This window comes from Leptidea sinapis, chromosome 43 (assembly GCF_905404315.1).
Source record: "Leptidea sinapis chromosome 43, ilLepSina1.1, whole genome shotgun sequence".
NCBI lineage: Eukaryota > Metazoa > Arthropoda > Insecta > Lepidoptera > Pieridae > Leptidea > Leptidea sinapis.
In genome coordinates this window covers 1687856-1696842 of record NC_066307.1, presented here as the reverse complement: position 1 = coordinate 1696842, position 8987 = coordinate 1687856, and positions in this window count along the sequence as shown.

Sequence of the window (8987 nt, the reverse complement as noted above, 5' to 3'; positions counted from 1 at the left end):
CCGCGTTATTTATAACCTAGGTCCTAGAGAATCATTAAGACCAAAATTTAAAGAAATAAACGTCTTGACTGTTGCCTCTCAATATATTCTTGATATTGTTTATTTATTTACAAAGGCACATAAGTGAATTTGCTAAAAAATGTCGTAACCATAACGTTACCACCAGGAACAAACACAAACTTATGTCTACTACTCGGCTACTTCGAGTTAGTAAGTCTTTTGTTGGGCGTGCTATATGCTTTGAGAACAAGATCCCAGATACATGGGGCACACTAAAAGTTTTGCACTTCTAGCTAATCGTTACTATTTGGGTTTAGAATGTTATATTTTTTGAAACGTTACAATCTTCTTAGTAATAAAAAAAACAACTAGCGGAAAATCATTTGTCAGTTGTTTTTTATCACACATCAAAGTTCTACTTATGCAACGAAAATGAAATTAAGTCGAAAAGATTTTAGAGCGATGATTTTTTATGATTTTAAGTTAAGTTCTCTCTCTCTCCGCAACACTGTACTGCTCGTCTTCAAAATGCTTTTGGGAGAGAAGCACCATGCTTGAGCACGGTGAGGCGATGGTTTGCTGAATTTGAGAGAGGTCGGGTTTCTTTATATGACGAATTTTGTGAAGGGCGGCCTCCAACTGCCGTCAACGAAAATAATATGGCTACTGTTAAACGGCTAATTGAAGAAAACCCGCGGATTACCTTTGATACAATTCGAGGACTATTGAGGATTGGTATGAGCCAAATTCAGAATATTTTACACGAAGAATTGAAAGTTCGGAAACTTTGTTGTCGTTGGATCCCTCATGAACTGACAGCGGAGCAGAAGCGGGCTCGCGTGGAATGGACAGATGCTAATGAAGTACGACACGGACATTCTAATGCTATTTATGACATTGCCACAGGAGATGAAACGTGGATTTATTGGTTTGAGCCCGAAAAAAAAACAGCCATTTTATGAATGGGTGTTTGTAAATGAGAACAGGCCAAATACAGTGAAGCAAAAAAATGAGAAACGTTGGTGAAAAAATCGATGTGATCGCTTTTTTTTCTCAGCTACGGGTCCCATCTGCACAATTCCACTCTAATATCAAAAGAGTGTTAATGCCGAGTGGTATTCTAGCATTTGTTTACTCAGGCTGTTTAAAAAAAGGTCGCGAAAGACGACCAAAAGGCCGCGTTCTCCTACATCATGACAACGGTTCTTCACACACGGCCAACAAAACTAAGTCATTTATAGCTTCCGAAAAAGTACAACTCGTCACCCATCCTGAACATAGCCCCGACCTAGCACCCTGTGATTTCTGTATTTTCCCCAAGATCAAAAATTTGATGAGAGGTTTTACTTTTACCAATACCAAATAGGCAGTGATAGCGTTCAATCAGCACGTAGAAAGCATGCCTCCAGATCTGTAGTCCTCCTGTTTTAAAAAATGGTTCGATCGCGTGAAAAAATGATTAAAAAATATAAAGGAGAGTATTTTGAAAAGCGATAAACATAATATTTTGGTTATAACATGTTGTTTTTTAAAGTTAGGCATAACTTTTAGTGTGACCTACGTAATGTTCAAAACAAATATATTACGAAAATCAAAAGAATTGTTAAATAATGTGTGATAAACAACACAACAAACAAATAACATAAATGACTTTCATAATGATACCACTGATTGAGAATAGAGCGACCATTTTATTGTACGATTTTACATTTTAACCATATTTTATTTAAAAAAAAAGGAAACCTGCTGATTTTGTTGCGCACGTTTTTCTCAGGTCTGAGGAATACCGTTGGAATGGGTGGTGGTAGTTTTTGACTTTCAATAAGTAATTTTATATCCTATTTTGAATAAAAATATTTGAATTTGAAAGATAATTCGTAATATGAATCTTTAATAATATCTGACACAAAAGTTGGTCCCCAAATTGACAGAGACATTAGGTAGACTTCATTCACTTCTACTCAGTTATCGTGATTGCTTTCGGTCGACATCGGTTCGATCCACAGTTATTAATTCAAAACAAATAAAAAAGACAGTGTAATAAAAAAAGTGTTTAAATACGAAGAATAAAGTGTTTTGCATTTATAAAAGTAATAGAATCAGTGAAAGAATCAGTAAACAGTGAATAAGAATATGTTAAAATTGCATAATAATGTGACATTTTGTAAATAATATATTGTGTAAAAAGCAGAAAAGTGTTAAATTTTAAAGTATATTTCACATTAGAACATTATAAAACACAGTGAGACTTTATGAAACAAGTGAATTTCAAAACGTTAATAAAAAAGCTGACTTTCGTTACGTCAAATTTTGTCGTATTAATTTAAACAAAATTTCCATAAAGGCGACATCTATGTTCTAAGTGCTGAACTGCCTACGTAACGGCTGGAGCATCGGGTTTCTGATTTCTTGGAACACAATTGACAATACACGTAGTTACTGAGCAAACCGTAAGAGGGGGCCGAGATGGAAAATATTCAACAAATGATAAAGGATTTAAGGCAGTTAGATTCAGGCAGCCAAACCGAGCACACCTGTGCTCCGTTATCTGTCCTTATTCGATTATTTTATGACCTGCGTCTTGCACTACCTGCTCAGGCCACCTGTGGCCACGGGCGAGTCATTGTTATCGAACTCTATTGTTCGGGATTCCTAGAGTCCTGCACCTGCTCGGTCCCTTCGCGGAACGTCGAGCGTTTATTATCAAATGTTTTGTTTGTAATAGTGATACCCCACGTTAATTGTGTGTTTGTGTTGCAGTTCTGGTTATAGTGTCGGCTCTCCGGGGGTCGGTCCTTATTGCACCGAAGATCAGCATCAGCAAAGACAGCCGTCGGCGCAGGATAAGAGCTAAGTCTTAGTAGTAGTCTTATTGTTATTACTCTACTTTTGTTATTTTCAGCGCTTTGCAGTAACTCGTGTAACAGAAGGTCCCTTCACTGTATTCCTATCGAACCTCTGGCGCTCACCAACATTGAGGCGTCCGCCATCCGAGTCAGTATCGCGTATCACCAACCGATCACTGTGATATCAGCTTACTTACCACCTAGTAAATTAATTTTAGAATCAGATATCAATTCTTTACTCGGCCACGGGGCTGCTGTTATTGTAGGTGGCGATCTTAACGCCAAACACGCTAGCTGGAACAGCAGATTCCCTAATAGAAACGGCAGACTGCTAGACGCACTGACAGACACACTACACTTCTCGGTAATGGCTCCCTCCGAGCCAACTCGATACCCACATAACGTAGAACACAGACCCGACATACTTGATGTTGCTTTATTTAAAAATGTAACACTTAATGTAAATTCAATAAAAGTAGTTCACGATCTAGACTCAGACCACCTGCACCGGCCGGTCATTGTAAACCTAGGCCCGCCCGTTAACTACCAGCCACCCACAAACACAGTGATCGACTGGCAGGAGGCCGGTTGGAGAACGAACTCGAGACCACAACGTCCGAGCACCTGGATTCAATACCTGACGTCATTGACTCGGTTGACGAAGCCCAGAGTGCTATCTCCTGTGTGACATCCCACATCCACAACAAGATGGAGGCCTGCACCAGGCAGGTGCCTACAATCAACCGCAACGCCTAATACTGCCACCAGAAGTCAGAAAGCTGCTCACTGCGAAGCGCAGAGCCACTAGAGCATATGATAGGTATCCAACACTCGAGAATAGGCGTCACCTCCGCTATCTAAAGCGAGTGGTAAAGGAACGGATTGCGGAACTCCGCGGCGATCGTTGGGACCGCTTGCTCAGCGACCTGAAGCTGACGCACGTGGCGTTCTGGAAGCTGCCTCGCGCGTTCAAACAGGAACCGCCTACAGTAATGCCTCCTTCGGACAGACCGGTACTGCTGCCGGCCCTCGATGACGAGGACAAGGAGGAGTGCCTTGCCGACAGTCTCGAGAGTCAGTGCACTTCGAACGCAGCAACCAACCCAGCCCATGGTAATGAATTGAACTGTGAAGTTGAACGTCGCATCTCTCTTAGCCCATCAGACGAGCCAATACAACCCACCTCTAGTATAGAGGTGAAATAAATTATTAGGGAGCTTCACTCCAAAAAGGCCCCGTGGCCCGACTCTATAAATAACAGCGTTCTTAAAATCCTGCCTCCCACACTTATTAATTTATTAGTAACCGTTTTTAATATACTGCTATTACATTGCGCGTTCCCCGAACAATGGAAGGAATCCACTGTTATCGGTATTCCCAAGCCTGGTAAACGTAAAACTTGTCCCAGTAGTTATAGACCCATTAGTTTAATTTTGTTGCTGTGCTTCGAGTCTCCTTCCGAGACGCACCGCGCCTGTGAGCTATATTTTCGGCCTCTAAGGCCCCCGCCCGGCTTCGCTGTAAAAGCCTTCAGGACTATCAGCACAGAGGAGGTTTTTAGTCGGTAGGGGGTGCCGAGCCCGACATATGGGCCCCGTTTCGGGGTCTTCAATACGTAAACGTATTTTACTCCTCTCGAAAAAAAAGGGATTTAAGAATGGACCTCAATAAGAATTCTGAAGAGACTTTAAATAAATTAGAAAAAAAAGGAATCATCAAGAGCATAAACGAGCACACAGATGAAAAATTATCTTTGATAAAACGGGAAATCGATATTAAAAAGAAGTAAGTAAGTTCTGAACAGGATCGGCGAATCCTTGAAATCGAAAAACATATAAGGTACCCAAACATAATATTTTTCGCAGTTGAAAAACGAGAAAAATCATATAAAGAACTGGAAAACAAAATATTGCAAGTAATAAATATGGATATGAAAACCAAATGCGGCAAAACATGTATTGAGATGGTTAGACAGGTGGGAAGGAAAGGTGAAGATAAAGCTAGTTGCTACATTTACTACGTTCGGAAAAAAGATTTCCATTTTAAAAAACAAGCACTTTCATTCAGGTAGAATGAGAAAAAAATTATGTGAAAGAGTATTTCCCGACACAAATCCTTGAAAGCAGGAAAAAACTACAAAACCAGTAACAAAGAGGGAAAAATAGCTTTCCTCCGCTACAATCAGCTAATAGTGAGATAGCCAAACGAAGGTAGAGTAGGAAGAGGACAGAGAATAAATCAAAACTTCAAAAAGCGAGAGATATAAATCACCCCACCATATCAGAAAGGAGATAACTACACATGTGCAGCTAGTGACACTACCGCCTCTATCTCTACCTCATGCATGGGAATATAATATTATAAATTAAATTTGTAAAGATCCGGGGTAGTTTCTAGTTTACAGCTACTAAATGTTGGAATGACTTGCCACCTCCTCTTTGTGACCTGGAAACATCTTCGAGTTTCAAATTAAAATATAAGACTCTTTTATTTCAGAAACAAATAAGCAGTCAACAAATCATAAGTCTTAGAAAAACTAGTAACTTAAATTTATAATACATAAAGTAGCATTACTTGTAATAATTTGTAAAGATCCAGGGTGTTTACTCTTATCTTTACAAATTTAATTTATAATATTATATTCCCATGCATCCATATTGTACAACCGACTATTATTAATTAAAATTATTGTGAAAATATTTGAAATTAAATTAATGTTACCTTTTTCGTTATGGCCAAACATGTGTTATAAAAATTTATAAACATCAGAATAGTGTCATATTTAATTCATTTTGTTAATATAGTTATAAAGTTTTGCTTTTAGTGTAGAAATATGTATTTAAATTGTAGATGTAGGTAGTATTTGTATACCGCAGTCGCTGTCAGTACTGCGAAACACGGTGCCTACTGAAAATCAGTGTCGAGGCTCTGAAGGCTCGACGTATACTGAGTGGGCCTCCGATTGGCAATACTAAAGTGATTGCACTGCTCCTCAATCTAATTGTTTTATTTATTTAAATTTTACTAGGTCTGTTTTAATTATTTTTTAATTGTTTTTATAGTTTAAGTTTAGTTTGCTTAACTTATAATTTTAGTTTAATATATTATGTTAAAATTACTTGTTTGTTAAAGGTTCCCTTATTATATTATAATATATGACCTATTTTTAGCAGTGTTATTATGTTGTCAATAAAGTTTATTATTATTATTACCTCTAATTATCAAGCAGCGAAGAAGACAAAAGTCAAAAGAAATATACCTCATATGAAATATAGTCAAAATTCAATGAGATGCCGAGAACGCCGGTGTACACCACGATGCTCTCATCTGAAGATTCGGACCAATAGCGACAAATAACGCCCCTGCTCTTTTCCTTTTAGGAAAAAATATCCCCTAGCGAACACAAACACAAACCAAATAAAAACAATTCGATAAATATTTTGAAAAACCTCCCCCATTACGGCCGGTCATCACAGAGGTAGAGAGAGTAGACTTCCACCATCCAAGAGAAAATAAATATTATATTACATCATTTAATGTCCGATCGTTCATTAGAGAAACAAAAATCATTGAGCTTGAAAACGCGTTAACAGGAATAAAATGGGATATTGTTGGTATCTCAGAAGTAAGGAGAGCAGGTTTCAAAGTCGAAGATAGAGGCGACTATTTTCTCTACTATTATGGTGAAACACAAGGCCAGAAAGGAGTTGGCTTTCTGGTTATAAAACAGAAAAACATAGAGGTGCAAGACGTCATTGAAATATCAGACAGAGTCACAATATTACACGTACGAAAGTCGAATACACGAGAAAATGTACGCAATAGTCCAACCTTATGCTCTCACTGAAAAAGCTAAGAAACCAGAAATACAAATATTCTATAACGATCTTGAAATTTCTATATATTTCTATATTTCTATAATAAAAATCTAATATTCATGCTAAAATAGGAAAACCAGAAACAAAGGAGAACCTAGTAATGGGAAACTATGGATACGGCAGTCGAAACAAACGAGGTCAAATTTTCATTGAATTTTGTCTGCAACACAAACTAAAAATTGTAAATAATCTATTCAAGAAACCTGAAAAACTTAAATGGACATGGCTATCGCCCAATGGAAAGAAAAAAAAACTAAATAGATTTCATAGCTACAAATCAAGCCAAAAATGTAGAGATCTTTAATGTACTAAGTAGACTAACCCATTCAAGCTATTTTTGACTTTTGACAACTATAATGGTAGAGTCACACAAACAGTCACGCGCTCGTGATCGAAACCTTCTTCAAAGTAAAACAGAATTCTCTCTCCAGTTGGACGAGTCTACATTACCCAGCAATGAAGCTCTGTTGTATGGATATGTTCGATATATCAAAGATGAAAATTTGTGCCAAGAACTGCTTTTTGCTACATATTTAGAGACTGATACCAGAGGAGAATCGATTTTTCAGGCCGTAGAACATTTTTTTACTGACATAGCTATTCCATGGAAGAACATTGTTTCTCTTGCGACTGATGGTGCACCGTCTATAGTTGGTGGTCATCGTGATTTTATAGCTAACTTAAAGCTACAACTGCCTGATGTACTGGTCATTCACTGCGTGATTCACAGGCAGCATTTAGTAGCAAAAAAGCTGAGTCCTAGATTGCATAAGTCTTTACAATATGTAATAAATGCTATCAACAAGAATCGAAGCCATTCTTTGAACTCTCGGTTATTTGCTCAGCTATGTGAGGAAAACGACGGAGTCTTCACTCGATTACTTCTGCACCCTGAAGTTCGCTGGCTATCAAGAGGCTCTTGCTAAGAAAGATTTTCAGCCATTTTTTGAATCTGTGGTGGAGTTTTTACAAGAAACAGATTCGAATTTCAAAGAAAATCTGAACAATTGTAAAACAGATATTTATTACTTGACTGATATCTTTGGATTGTTCAACAAAGTTAATTTGCAGCTGCAGGGTGACGATCTTAACTTGATTAAGTAGTACTAGTAAACTAATCCATTATAAACAAAATTTAGGCAGAAAAGAATATTCGCAGTTTCCGCATTTGTCAACATTACCAGAAATGCTTCAAGATGATAACATTTAATATATAATATATAAGTACATATAATCACACTTGGACGCATTACACAAGGATTTTACCAAGAGGTTTGAGGATCTTTGAAATTTACAAATTCCTCAATGAAAAATAAATCCGCACACAGCCATAGAAGAAGCCAATGTGATAATGCAAGAAGAGTTGATTACTATTAGCACAGATGAAGAGCTTAAATAGAAGTTCAACAAAGGCTATCAGAAATCCTGGTTGCAACGCAACATTAAAACACAATATTCTACATTGTGGAACATTGCTGAAAAATACCTTATCGTTTTTGCATCATCATACCTAGTTGAAAAAAACTTCAGTGTGGTAGCAAACATTTTGACGAAACAAAGAAACCGTTTGAAAATCAACGAACGTGGAGATTTAAGGCTGCATTTCACTAATATTGAACCGGATGTAACTAGATTGGTATATAGTTACCAGGTTCATCCATCACACTGAATGTTTTATTTTCTCTTTGCGAATTAATACTTTTTTAAATATAATTAATACTTAAGATTCTTTAAGTACTTAATTTGTAATAATCATTATAAATTAAACTTGATATTTACTGAATTGTATGTCTTTTTAATTTGTTAAATTTTGATTAGATAATGAAGTGAACTTTACTCACTTAACCAAGTGCAAAGTTTTCCAATTGGTACCTTAGTACCTAGGTATTTATTATCAATAGGAAAAAACTAAAGATAGGGATCTTAAAAGTAGGTAATTTGGCCATGAGGGTCTGAGGTAATAGTTCACTTTGGAAAAGGGGCCACTTGTCCAAAATAGTTTGGGGATCCCTGTTTTCATTCCCTGAACAACAGAAATAAAAGAACTGAAAAAAAAGGAATCAACATAAATACAAAGAAAATAAAATGAGAAAAGCAAATCTCAAATTCAGTAAATTATACAGAAAAATAAATAAGAAAACTGAACAAAACTTAAGAAACTACAGATTAAAAACAAAACAAGAATTTCTGGAAAAAACAGGAGGAATCAAAATAACATTCAGAAGATTTGAAAATACCAAACAACTTATGACAAACTTATGTA